Raw genomic sequence first — 15355 nt, forward strand, 5'->3', positions numbered from 1 at the left:
TCTGGAGTCCCAAGTAAATACCTAACCTCCAAGTCCTAATTTTCAACCTAAAAATACTAAGAAACCTTAAAAAACACCCTAAACAATAAGAAAAACATTTAGATCTAGAAGAACAAAGTCTCATCTTAGAGATTGGGAACATATCTAGAAGTAAAGACAAATCGAGAAGATTTACATGATGAACGTTCACCACCAATTTCTAATGGAACCAATCGTTGCAATCATTCAAGTAAAAATAAAGGTAATTATTTTTATTTTTAGTCTAGATTTAGGCCATTTTTGCAATGTAAATCTTTGTGAAAAGCAGAGATCAATTTTCATCGAGCGGGATTGGTGCCTAACTCCTTCTAATCTCGTAACCTGATCCCCATACCCATAATTTCTTTAAGAATTTTATGTTTTTTTATCTATGTAGAAACATCGTTGCTTCCTAGACAATAAAATTAGGTGGCAACTCACAAAAGAAAAAATCGAATCTGGACCCGTGGATCGAGAGCACTTTCAATGATGACTCCATTAGGGACTATTTGAGGATAAAACTTGAAATTCCCAAATACTAGCATTGCAAAATTGGTCTAGTTTATTTTATTTTATATTCTTTTAGCATTATTTTGGATTGTTTGATTGGTTTTATAGTTTTTGGGTATTTTGTTTTTGAAAGTTGAGGGTTACTTTTGGTGATCAAAAATAATTTAAGATTTTACAAAAAAATAATGAAATGAGGATAACAGAATTTATGTAGAGAAAGAGAGGGCGATGCTTTCCTCTGCCATTGGAAACAAAATAAGAGAGAGAGTTCTTCTAAAATTATTAAAATAAATAAATAATTCAAAACCTTGAAAAGCTATAACACAAGAAGTTTCTTTCGATCAGGTTTCGATTTCAAAGAAATTTCAAAATGATCTCTTAAAAGTATTTCACTCTCTGAAAAATGATCAACAAAATCATCTTTAAAAAGAGAAGATCTGGATTTGTTCATGTATATCTCAATGTATATGATCTTACGCCCATCAATGGTTATACTTATTGGCTTGGTCTAGGAGTATATTATTTTGGTGCTGAAGTTCATGGTGTAGAATATGCTTTTGGTGCACGCGATTATCCAACTACAAGGATCTTCGAAGGAGAATCAAAATAATGCCCTGGATTCACATTCCGTAAATCGATCTTGATTGAAAGAATAGATCTAGGTCCCAAAGAGGATTGATCAATCATGGAGAAACTCGTGGAAGAATATACGGGACATATGTACAATCTCATCTCAAAGAACTATAATTACTTCTGCAATGAAGCTTGTCTCAAATTGTTAGGGGAAACGATTCCTTGTTTGGTCAATCAACTTGCCGAAATTGGTTTGCTTTGTAATCATGTTCTTCCTGCATCAATGATTGAGGTGAAGGTTCGACATCATAGATCAAAATCGGATGACAGATTTTACAAGATAGAAAGGAAGAACTTGAGTAGCTATTCAAGTAGGCTCATTTCTTCTTCTAGTTCTGTTGGAATCAGAAATAATAGTAATAGGCATAGATGTCATTCTCCTCCTACTTTGATTCGAGTTTGATCTTCGATCATGATGCTTTAATGGTGTTGTGGTTGGGATTGAAATCTAAGGTTTATAAATTTCAAAAAAACAATAAAAAAATAAAAAGATGAAAAAATAAAAGAAAGGTATTTGTGATTTTTGATCCTGACTGAAGTTCTTGTGCCAACCTTAATGATTGATATTGTTTTGTGCTATATTGATTGATTGATCCTCTTTGTTCTCTTTTGCCCTATCCTGATTGATTGCCTATCTAATATGCTATGATCCTAACAAATCTATCTTTGATGTGCATGCCTTAATTTTGATCTTGATGTTTTGGATATTTAGGTTTTATGATTATATTTTTCTAATGTCCATGGTTTGATGGCTTGATTTAGCCCATGGGCCTTTATATTTATGAAAATGCTTCGAGCGCACCCCACCCTATTTGCCTACATAACTAACATGTCTAATTTATGATGCACGCACACTTGCATGTCCCTTCTAGCCAATGTGGTACTAGTGTGTGGCTCGATCTCCTCGTGGGATGCGACGAAAATCACAACTCCAATCATGTAACTCTATGATATATAAAATTGGGGCATCAGTAGTGTTTGATCAGGTGATCTTGAAAGGTATATCAATGCATCCATGCTGAAGCGACCTGAGCCTATCTCCTACTATAAGTCGTAAAGTCTGATGTCTCGATTGCCAATGTAATACTAGTATGTGGTCGGTCTCCTTATAGGAAGCTAAACCATTTATGAAAGCTACAACCCTAGCCTCGTACTTATATGGTATATCAAACCAAGTTACCATGTACCGTCTGATTGGGTACGCTCGAAAAGTAGGTGCACTTGGGAAATGGTGGCCAGAAAGATTGTATCGTATGTAATAAATATAGAGTCTAAGAACCTTCCTAGAGGCTATGAATTGAACTTATCGAGGGTGTTCCTGGATTGTCTTTTTGGAAAAGAGTACTCTTCAAATGCTAAGATTAGTAAATAACAACCTCATCCTCAAGACGATCAGACCTTTTTTTATCTAACTCAAGGCTATTATATCACTGGATGCACCAACCCAATAAAAAATCCATTCTAATTGTGGCAATGATTCAAAATGACACAGTCCATCTTAATCCAACGATCATTATAGGCTGGACCATTCAAACCTTTTCTAATTAAGGTCCTAACCTATTTCAAAAGAAGAGAAAACATTTTTCTGAAAAAAAAGAATAAAAATATCTTTATAAAGATCTATTTTTTACATGGACCGTGGAAAATTTCTGAAGTATCTTTCTTGTGTCATCTCAGGATGGTAGTTATAGGTAACAACCCAATTGACCATTTGGTCAAAACAACCATCATGGGGATGCACACCACAGAGAAAATAAATTTTGGAAAATTTATGTTGAAATGTGATCTTTATTTTCATGAGTTTAAAGTAGATTGAAACCTTTTGCATACAATGGCTAAGTATTGGAATCTTGCACACCATGTTTTTTATTTTGGGCATATGCACTTGTGTCCTACTCATAAGGAGTTTTGTGGGATAATGGGAATATCCACTTTAAGACCTCTGTCCAGGCCCTCGTTGAAGATAGGCTATTCTGGTGACCTCGCCATATGATTAAATATCTCAAAAGAAGAATTCAAGACCTTAGTCCATAGTGGAAGATTGGATTTAGTACCATTGTTAGGCCCTTAGTATTTTCGTAGTCATCCTATCAATGTAAAATCAAAAGCCTGAAGATCCACTGGGGATTATCGGTTGTGTTTAAGAATTTTAGCTCAATACATATTGACCTCCAAAAGTGATAGTCAAATCATTCTAGAGTCCTTCATAGACATATATTCCCAACTCTCAAAGAAAACTAGCCCCGTGCCTCTTATTTTAGCTGAAATCTTCTTGAATCTAGATGTCATGAAAAATGGTAAAGGAGAAGGCTTCAAAGGAAGCCCCAGCCTACTTTATATGCGGCTTTGTGACCATTTCAAAATTACAGACCTTCCCTCAACCTTCGAGTATCGACCGAAACCTAATAGTGCGTCACAATTTAATTAAGGTTTGGAGCAAATGGTTGGATTCCCGTCTCGTCTATTATATTGGTTTGAGGTGCCGCCCTTGGTGGATGACTGATTATCCTGTTCTAGGTACCAAAGGATTCTATCACGTTCATCTAATCAAACTAGAGGAGACTTATTTTTACCACTCCAACTTGATCCCAAACTAATAAGGAATATTTATAGAGTCTTTCTGCCTTAACACAAAGCTTTTTTCCTTTCTGAATCATTGACTGAAAAGTTAGTGTACCTCATCAAGAAGGCTTGGAACAAGTGTATCTTAGGTATCCGGAAGGACCAGGAGAATTTAAAGAGCCAGTTATTAGAGCCAAGAGGAGCAAGCCTGTTGCCCTAGCAATCCTGATGACCAGCTAAACAAAGTTAAGCGTCCATGTAAAAAATAGTTTAAATCAGATCTATTGAAAGTTGTTATTCAATGAAAGCATCATTTGTCCTTATTTTCAATAATTCAATGAAATTACATTCTTTTTGAATAAATTAATCATTGCATGAATGAATTATTTAATGAATTGGTATACACAATTCAATAACCTCAGGATTTATTAGAATGCTTTCAAGAGAGACCCTTAACATTGAAATTGACTAAATTCACCTTTGATAGGGTTACAGGGTTATCATTGCACCTAACTTCAAGTGCCCACCTCCTAGCTAGGGTCACAGGTCCGGTTAGTTAGAATGAACATCAGTACCAAGTCAACAATCGAAAATGACTTCAAAATCTGAACTTGTAGAGATCCGCAAGATTCTAACAATCTTTGCCACAGACATAAACATCATAAAAAATAAAGTGGAGGTGTTAAAATAAATCTCAGAATCAACGGGAAACCCCCTTAACAATCCAAAGGGAAAAATGGTAGAAGGTAGCACAGCTAGACACCCATAAGAAGTTTTTGAACTCGATGGAGATGAAGAACCCATTAATGAATGTCTCAGTTGGAGACAACCCTAAAAAATGTAAATGGAATTGATGAAATTACAGCAAGTATCGAGTCCTTGAATCACATCCCTCGGATTCATTTATCAAAAACATTTATAATGCTAGATATGAAAAAATTCTATGGAGTAGGTTGCACAATAACACATCTCAAGGTGTATGTCACTAACATGCGCACTTTGGGCCTCAATGATGAATAGATGATGCTGCTTTTTCAACGTACTTTGTTAGGATTGGCATTGCGATGGCTAATGCATCAAGACCTGTCTATGATTAAAACTTGGGAAAATACGTCAAAGTTATTCTAGCATCAATACAAGTAAAATACTGAAATTAAGATTTCTAAAAGAGATTTAGAAGCAATGAAGTAGAATAATGGGGAAACTTTTACTGACTTCATCAGTTGTTAGAGAGTTAAGGCTGCAAAAATGTGGGATAAACCCTTAGAAAGGGAACATGCAGCTAAAGAATCTCACTTAGGGGTATGCCCAATATCTAGTCGTTTAATTCTTTCTCACGTTCAAATCTCTATTACAAGTTGGTAGGCAACTAGAAGATGCCTTCACTTCTAGGGTCCTTTCCAACCATTTTGACAATAAGCTCAAACAACCCTTTACCAATTCCAAACCCAGCACTAATCATGTCTACGTATCCAATACATCTACTACACTCATCTAATCTATTACCCCGCATACTAACCAAGTTAATCCTAGTCAACCTCGACCTCGTTGGTAATTTACTAATCTTGAGATGTCTTTAAGCATTATTTTTCAAAAACTATTAAAGAAATGACTTATTGCACCTTTCCAACCTCAACCTTTACCAAATCCATTCCCTACTTTTCACAATCCAAATTTTTTTTTTTGAGTTAAACAAGAACCATGGTCACTTTACTAGTTGTTGTGTCGCTATTCATCATACCATTAAAGACCTTACCGATGCCAAAAATATTACTATTTCTACCCCTATGCAGCCAAATGTTACCACCAACCCTTTACCCACTTACCAACCTCCTCAGACTTTGAATATGGTATTAACACTTAGCTCCCATTTTACCTAATTCTCTTCATCAGTCCAGTCAATCCTAAATCATCTACTCCCCCTCTTACTGGAATGACCCCTAATGAAGTTCTCACCATCGACTGTGAACCATTCAACTTAACTTTAGATGAAATATATTGTTTATCCCTACTTTATCATGATAGCCCTATTTTCATTAGTTATGTTTCAACCTAGATGCACCTAGAAGAATTCAATTCCTTAGCAGATAAAATCCTAATATGTTGGACCAAGGATACAAACCTTTCTCCCTCTCTTGTAATAAATTTGAACATGTGACCTGGGAAGAAAGAATCTTCAAAATACCTGAACTCAATAATTATACAGTCTTGGCCAAAGGAGAAAAAGTAAGTTTGAACAAGGAAATACTGAAAGAAGGCAAAAAATCTAAAGAAGTTCAAGACTTGCAAGCTATCATGAAATTTCTTAACATTTCCCAGATGTTCCCTGAAGATTATAGTGCCTCAATCCTACTTCTTGAAAAAAATGTCCTGAGTACTTAGTCTGTAATCAAGTCCATTGTGGGTACTTGTTTCTAGTCCTATGAGTTAGTTTGAGTTCAAATTTTTTTATCAATTTAGCAATGTCATGTTTTCTATAGGTTGAGCCTACCTTTTTGTTTCTATTGAGTCGAGTTAGTTTATCGAGTCTACAATGGCGTCTGTCGCTCCATTTGAATTTAATTGAATAAAGAAAACTTTTGAATATGTCGAGCGCATTAACAAATTAAATAATAATATGACTTTAAGGAGAGATTCCTCTAATAAGGAACCCCTTTCTGAATTAATCGAATTAATTAAATGAGAAGATAAATGTCATGCTCAACCTCTAATCAAAGAAGCAAAGGTCATTGACCTCAGAACAAAAAATAATTCCCAAGAAATTTAGATAGGAACCATTCTATTCCCAGAGGAACATGAGGAGATAATGAATTTACTCAGAAATTTTAAAAGACTTGTTTACATGATCCTATGAGGATATGTTGGATGTAAGCCTAGGTGTTGTTTGGCATTCAATAGATATTCGCTCGATGAAATGAAAACATCGATGTGTGAGATCAAAATTTGCAAGATCGAAAAAGATGTAACAAAATGTATCAATGTTGAACTTCCCAAAATAGTAGAGCTCCCAGATTATATTACTATTCTCAAACCAATGGACCAATCAAGGTAGTTAATGAGAATCTATAAACCATCGTAATGAAAATGTATCAGACACATGAAGATGAGTTTGAGAAATTATCTTCCACACCCTTGACATGTCAAACTTTGACTCGATCCTCTACAAGAGCTGCTTAGTGCTCTTTGTTATGTGGCATAAAAGAAGTTTTACTAGTTAAAATTAAAATCCAAATCTCAAAGTCTCAATGGAAAGCTAATTGTTAAGAGTGGATCAGGTTCTTCACTAATACAATAGTTTTAAGGAAAATGATTCAGAGCTCTTTAAGCAAAAAAAAAGGGTCGCTTATGTCTTTGGTAGGAAAGTCAAAGTATGAAACATGCATATTAAGGATTTAGCCCTAAAAGAAAATTGAAAACTCAAGTTCGACTACAAGAGGAAGTCTTAATCCAATTAAACAGATCCATTCATCATTAAGGAAACTTTGCTTGGGCAAACCATCAGACTTCAAGATCACTATGGTGTTAAATTACAAGAACCAATCAACCTCGGCCAGATCGGGCGGTACTACGTGTAAGGAGGCCATATTTGGTTGAACCAATTTTTGTTACCCAACTCAATCTCTCTTTTCTCAGCCCTTCGCAATCTTTTTAAAAAGAATAAAAAAGAATATATTTTTCTCAGCCCGATCACCCAGCCTAATGGAAGGAATGTATAGTTTGAACTACGCTTTGGTTTGATCCCAAAATTCTAGGATATATAGGCAACTTGAGAAGTTACTTTAGGCTCAACCACATCAACAGAAATTGTATATTCCCCATAACCAAAAGAAAAATCCAAAGAAAAAAATTGTCAAAATGGGAAAAAAATTTTAGAAAAAATAATTTTTTAAAAGAAATGCCATACAAAGGGTATTCGGATTTTGAAACTCAAACTAGCTTTATTTCTAAGCCTATTCCTAAGCTTACCTATGAAAGTCCTCCTAAGTACCGTGCAAAAAAATCAAGAAAAATAGCAAAGCATGATCAAGCAGCAACTCTGGATGTTCAAAACGAAAGAACAAAAGGAAGTAATAAATAAGAGAAAAAATAAGTCTGCTAATTCAAAAACTTGCAAGGACGACTTAGACAAAAATTAAGGCAAGCTTGCAAGGTTGAAAATTAGAAAGGACGACTTTGATAATAATCCAAAAATAAATAAATAATTATAAACTCGCTAAATTAAAAACCTGAAAAGGCGATCTAGACAAAAGTTAAAGCATACTTGCTAGATTGAACACCTAAAAATACAATCTAGGCAATAATTAGAGCAACCAAAAGAAAATCTCAGTCGAGTTGAAAATCTAAAAAGGCGGTCTAAGCCAAAACATCAGAAGTTCGAATGACAAAGCTTCATCAACTTTAGGACAAACACTTAATTATTGTGCAATTAATACCCAGTTTAGACTAAACAAAGACTAAAAAGTGATGAGTATCTTGTCTATGATTTATCTAAAAATTTTTACTTTCTTAAATGAACTAAAGAGGAAAAAAGATGAATTCTATATTGAATCTTAAAATGAAATATTTTGTTCCCTTAAGCTAGACTCAAAATCTTCAATATAAAAAGTCAAAATTAAAAGTTAAACCTTTATTGCCTTTGTGGTAATTAAAGATTTCAAACTTTCATAACAAGAGGCACTTTCCTTTTTTAAAGTGTGTAATTTTTTCATTTATACTAGAGTTCCTAGAATCTAGTCCATTATTCTTTCACCTAGAGTATGTAGAATAGAACATTCAATTTATACTCAGACCTTATGTTCATGTTATGTTCAAATTATGCTCAATTATTCTCAAACCTTATACTTAGACAACGCTTAGTTTATACTTAGATTTTGCTTAGTTTTACTCAATTTTAATTCATCTTTTCTCAGGTTTTGCTTAGATTTTATGTAGATTTTGCTCAGTTATATTACTCAAATTTTCATTTTGAAATTCATCATCCTCCTATTATAAATGCACAAAATGGAGGTATGCCTTTTCAAAATCATTATTACATTATTACACACACGTGGACATTCATTACATTTGCATTAGTCAGGGATAATTTTTTTAAATTCTAGGATCTGAGACTATTAATGAGAACTCACATTTGAAGACCTACCAACTTTTAGTTTGGGGAGAGTTTTACCCTTAGAGATCTAAATGTCCCGATGAATTGCTAGTCAGGCTACAAAATGAATTGTCATTGACTTTGGCATTGGATATCATACTATATACTAAAGTAGATTTGCTATCTAGTTTGCTTTAACCCTCTGCCAAAGAGGGGTGTCTGTATACACCTCATTTTTACACTTGTCTGATTAATTAACTCGTCAACTCAATTGCGGTTGTTCCCAATGATGGATGACTATTCAAATTTTTTTTATTTTTTATTAGATGTGTTTCTAAAGTTCGAATGAGATATTTTATACAAACAAGTTTTAGAAACCATACTACGCTAGGAAAATATGATAAAAAATATATAAATCATCATTTTGAGATTAAAAGAAGTTTTACTAGAAAAATCATCAAAAAATGATCAAATTCCTAAATTACTTTGACATCGAATATCCCTAGAAGCTACATTACGCTTAGGAAAATCCTTTCAAATACATAAAACAACAAACTAAAATCAAATAAACTGCTTCACCAATTTTCATAAAATTTGATAAAATTACAAAATTACCCCTCACAGGGTCCACGATTATTTCACACCAAAAACTCATAAATAACACAAATCAATATTCTCATTGAATTCCTTATGAAAAATTGATTTCGAAATATTTCAAAATGTCAAAAAAAGACATCCCAACTCAAAAGTCCACTTTGAGGAAATAATAGTAATTTTTCAAACCTAAAATTTGAAAATCTGAAATTAATAATAAAAATATTAATTAATGTAAAGTTAAATCTTGATAAATAAAATTGAAATTATCGAACAGATAAATTCAATTAATTAAACGTATGGGCCAAATTTCAAGTGGCGGTCTATTTATTCAAGTAGGGCCCACCTGATATTTAATGAAGAATCCTCTTCTGGGGTCGTAAAGAATTCAAAATAATTTAATAAAGAACCCTCCATTGGGGGGTGGTTCTTAAAAATTTTAAAAATTCATTTTATGGATGTCAAAAAATCAAAAGTTAAATAAAACTAACTGAAATCTTATCTAAATCACTTAAGTGATTAGTTAGAGAAAGACTCTATCTCTAAGAAACTTAATCAAACCCTAATTTTATCAATCAAGCTCTTTAAAAAGGGAACTCTACCACATAATCTCGTAAGTCTAGAAAAATCCTAGAAAATAGAGGTAAAAAACTCTCAGTTAGAACAAACGTCAATATCAAGTCAACTGTTAGAAATGGCCTCAGAATTTTTCAACATCACCTAGTTGTTCCCAGATCACAGTGCATCAGTCCTGCCGGTTGTAAGTAATATCGAGTCCACAGTCCGTAATCAACCCCATTGTGGATACTTGTCTTGAGTTTTCATGAGTCGTGTGGGTTAGCCTGAGTCAAAATTTTCTTATCAATCCATCAATGTCATGTTTCCTTTAGATAGAGTCTATTATTTCCCTATTGAATCGAGTTAGTTTATCGAGTATATAGAGGGGTATGTCGCCCTATCTGAATTTAATTGAATAAATAAAATTTCTGAATACCTCGAGCGCATTAACGAATTAACTAATAAACTGACTTCAAGGAAATAAATGTCTTGCTTGACCTCTAACCAAAGAAGTGAAGGTCATTGACCTCAGAACAAAAAACAATTCCTAAAGACATTCAGATAGAAACCATCATATCCCCCAAAGGAACATGAAGGAATTATAAATTTACTTAGAAATTTCAAAAGACTTGTTTGTATTGTTTGATGAGGTGCAAGCTTGGGTGTTGTCTGACATGGAATAGATACTCGCTTAATGAAATGAAAATACTAATCAGATTAAAGAAGATGTTACAAAACGTATCAATGTTGTCCTTACTGCATCTATCACAAATCGATATGGGGTACCTTTGAAGCTGATATTTGATAATAGGTCGTACGTCAAAGCTTAAGTCATTACTCTTTGTTCAAAATTCAAGATCTGGTATCACAAATCATCCCCTTACGTTCTCAGACTAATGGAAAGGTTGAAGTAGCTAATAAAAAGTATCAAAACAATCATCAAGAAAATGTGTCAATCACATCGGGATTAGTAAGAGAAGCTACTATTCATACTGGAGGTACATCGTACAGTTTTCCACTAGAGTCACTCCTTATTTTCTAGTATATGATATGGAGGCAATCTTACAGTTGAAGTGGAAAGCCCGTATCTCAAGGTATTGATGGAAAGTCAACTGTTAGAAACATACTCGGTCTGTTATCAAACCGATTTGAAGAAAAATAACTTAGAAGTTTTGTACCACGTGCAAACTTATTAAAGAAGAATTGCTCCCACATTTAACAAGAAGGTTAAAGTTTGCCACTTACAAGTCAATGATTTAACCATTAGACTTCAAAGAAAATTAAGCACTCCTCCTCGATTATAGGAAGAAGTCTGAACCCAATTGGAGAGATTAATTTATTAAGGAAATACTGTCTGGAAAAGCCGTCAGACTTCAAGATCATGATAGAATTGAACTATCAAAGTCAACCAACCTTGACCAGATCAAGCAGTACTACATTTAAAGAGGTCATCTTTGGTCCAATCAATTTTCCTGCTACCCAATTCAATATCTCCTTTCTCAGCCTTTTGTAGTCTTTAAAAAAAATATATTTTTCTTTGTCAGCCCAATCACCTAACCTTGGGGAGGGAAGAATCCAAACTACATTTTGGTCTGATCCCAAAAGTTTGGGGTACATAGGCAAACTAAGAAGTTACTTCAGGCCCGACCACATAAAAAAAATAGATTTCCCTACAAAAAGAAGAAAAATCCAAAAAAAAACAAAAAGATATTGTCAAAATGGGAAAAAAAATTCAAAGAAATTTTTTTTTTAAGGGAAATACCACACAATGGACATTTGGGTTTTTGAACCTTAAAATTCACTTTCTTTTTACGTCCAATCCTAAACTTATCCATGAAAGTCCTCCTAAGTACCGTGTGAAAAAGTTGAAGAAGGTAGCAAAGCATGATCAGACAGTAACTCCAGAAGTTCATAAATGAAGACAAATGGGACATATTAGGTTGAAAATCCGAAATAGGGACTTAGGCAAAAATTAAGGCAAATGCGCAAGGTTGAAAATCCGAAAGGAGGATCTTGGCAACAATTAGAGCAAAGAAAAAAGAGCCTGCTAATTTGAAAATCCGAAAGAGCGACGTAGGCCAAAATTAAGACAAGCTCGCAAGGTTAAAAATCCAAAAGGACGGTCTTAGCAAAAATCAGCGAAAAGAAAAAAGAAAAAAACTCGCTTGATCGATAACTAGAAAATGAGATATAGGCAAAAGCTAGAGAATGCTCGCTAGCTTGAAAACCTAAAAGGGCAATCTAGGAAAAAGTTAAAGCAATAAAGAAAAATAAAAGAAAATCTCTATAGAATTGAAAAGTTAAAAGACGGTTTGAGCCGAAACATCTGAAGTTCGAATAATTAAGTTCAACACTTAGCTTAAATCAGGCAAAGACTCACAAGCCAAAAGTATCTTGTCTACGATTGATCTGAAAACTTTTACTTCCCCAAATGAATCAAAGGGGAGAAGGGTGAATTCCATGATGAGTTTCAAAAGGTAATATTTTATTCTCTTGAGCCTGACTCAAAATCTTCAATATAAAAAGTAAAAATTAAAAAGTTGAATCTTTATTGCGTTTGTGGTAATCAAATATTTCAAACCTTCATACAAGGATCACTTTCTTTCTTCTTTGATATGTAGTTTCCCCTTTACACTAGGGGCATTTTTTTTAGATGTGTTCAATACAATGTTTCCTGTCAAACTAGGTGCATTTTGTTCTCAAACTTGATCAATGTTAATCCTAAAAGATAATGGGAACCCCAAATTTAAAGTTACCCTCTTGATAGTAATTTTTTGAAAACCCATGAGGTTCAAAAGAAGTTAAAATTTATAAAATTTTGAAAGACTTTGAGGTTCAAACTGAAGCGTTTTAAATCTCATATTTGGTTTTGCCCAGAGATTAACTTTTACCCTTTCGCCTAGAATAGAGATAGGGCATTCTTTCTTTCCTAGAATCAATCATTCTATCCCAGATTCAATCAGATCTATTCATTCCCAGATTCAATCATTTTTTTCATATACATTTTCAATCATTCTTTCCCAGATCTTTTCATTCCCAGATTCAATCATTCTTTTCTAGATTCATTTTCAATCATTATTTCCCAGATTCATTCATCCCTTCCCAGTTTTACTCAGTCAGATGCTGCAGAGGTTTTTATCAGAATTATGCTCAGATGTCGTCGAGGGTTTTCTTTGAATTATACTCAGAAGTCATCGAGAGTTTTTTTTGAAATTATGTTCAAATGCCGTTGAGGGTTTTCTTTGAATTATGCTAAGATACCGCCGAGGGTTTTCTCGGAGTTATACTCAGTTTATGCCTAGATTATGCTCAATTTTATGCTCAGATTTTACTTAATTTATACTTAGATCTAGCTCAGACCATCTTTGAGATTTATCCCAGATTTCGAGTACACACACTTGCACGTTTTTAGTCAAGGAGAATTTTTTTAATTCAAGGATCTGACAATGTTAGTAAGAGTTCACACTCAAGGACCTGACAACTTTTTAGTTCGGGGAGAGTTTTACCCTCAAGGATCTGAACATCCTGATGAATTGCTAAATAAGGTTATAAAATGAACTGTCACTAGCTTTGGTATTCGGATATCGCACTATCTACCAAAATAGATTTGTTATCTAGTTTGTTTTAACCCTCTACCAAAGAGGGGTATCTGTAGACACGCCATTTTTGCACTCGTTTGATTAATCAACTCGTCAACCCGATCGCAACGATTCCCAATGATAGTGATTATTCTAATACTTTATTTTATTACTAGATATGTTTCAAAAATTTAGATGTAGTATTTCAAACTAACAAAACTGTAGAAACAATGCTAAGCTAGGAAAATATAACTCCAAAAATATAAAAATCATCATCTTGCAGACAAAAATAAGTTTTATGAGAAAAATCACTAAAAAATGATCAAATTATCAAAATACCCCTAACATCAAAACATCCTTAGAACCCCCATACGCTTAGAAAAACTCATTCGAATGCATAACACAACAAAATGAAATCAAATAAATCGTTTCGCTAATTTTCATCAAATTCGATAAAATTACGAAAATGCCCCTAATAAGGGTTGACAATCATTTCACGCTAAAAAATTTCATAAATAATACAAACCAATAATCCCATTGAATTCCTTACGAAAAATCGATTCCAAAACATCCCGGAATATCAAAAATCAACTTGAAACGTAAAAGTTCTCTTTGGGGGCAAGATGATAATTTTCCAATTTTTAAAATTTTTAATTTCAAAATTAATAAATAAAATATTAATTAACATAAAATAAAACCTTAATAAAATCAATTTAACAATCTAAATCAAGTGAATCTCATAAGACTTAAGTCAAAATCCTAATTAAAACTCTAATCTAAAAGATGAAGTCAATCTCATAAGACTTAAGTCAAAACTCTAATTAAAACCCTAATCTAAAAAGACCAAGTCAATCTCATAAGACTTAAGTAAAACCCTAATTAAAATCCTAATCTAAAAAGATGAAATTAATCTCATTAAATTTAAGTCAAAACCCTAATTAAAACTCTAATCTAAATAAACTTAGTCAATCAAACAAGACTTAAGTTAAAACCCTAAAAGAAACCTAATCAAACACTACTCTACCCAAAAAAACTCTATAAATAGAGAGCCTCCACAACCTAATTTTGTAGGTCAAAATAAACCCTAGAAAAAGTAGGTCAAAAAGTCCCCCTAGCCTTCCCCAAATCTAATTTTGAAGTCTTAACTCCCTACCTATCATCCAAACTCCAACTTTTACTCAAAAAATACCTACAAACTTTTAAAAAACATCTAGAAATCTTTTTATAAAATAGAAAAAATACTCAGATCTAGGAGGGAAATACCTCAACTTGGAGATCAAAAGCAGATCTAGTGACGAATGAATAGTAGGGAAACTCATACAAGGACACACTCCGCCAATATTGAGGTAATCGTCGTAATCCACTAGGTAACTATTTTTTATTTATTTTTATTAATTTTTAGGTTTATTTAGCAATGTAATTTTATTTGGGAAGAAGTAGAAACTGAATTTTGTCGGGCGAGGTTGGTGCCTAAAACCTTCCAACCCCGTAATGTGATCCCCGGACTTATTTTGTTTCTGTAGATTAGTTATTTTTATCCATCTTGAGTTGATGCTCGGTTCTTAGACCGTAATAACTAGGTGGCGTTTCCTAAATCTCAAAAATCAAAAGCAGATCCGCACACCCTGCAGATCGAGGACGCTTTCAGTGGCAACTCCGTTGGGGATTATTGAGAATTAGACTTGAAAAACGCCAAGTATGGTGTGGCGCCCCGCCAAACGCTAATACAAATCCCCATGTCAGATCTCGAGGTACTAGGTAGCATCTCAAAATTTCGGCATTATTTCCTCTGTTTATGTTAGCATTCCAAGGC

General features: G+C 33.5%; 1 pseudogene; it reads left to right on the plus strand.

The window, feature by feature from the left end:
- The first annotated feature begins 931 nt into the window (after positions 1-931).
- On the plus strand, positions 932-1564 carry LOC147406124 (deSI-like protein At4g17486 pseudogene; annotated as a pseudogene).
- The last annotated feature ends 13791 nt before the right edge of the window (positions 1565-15355 follow it).

Source organism: Akebia trifoliata, chromosome 3, assembly GCF_017979445.1.
Source record: "Akebia trifoliata isolate Shusen 1 chromosome 3, ASM1797944v1, whole genome shotgun sequence".
NCBI lineage: Eukaryota > Viridiplantae > Streptophyta > Magnoliopsida > Ranunculales > Lardizabalaceae > Akebia > Akebia trifoliata.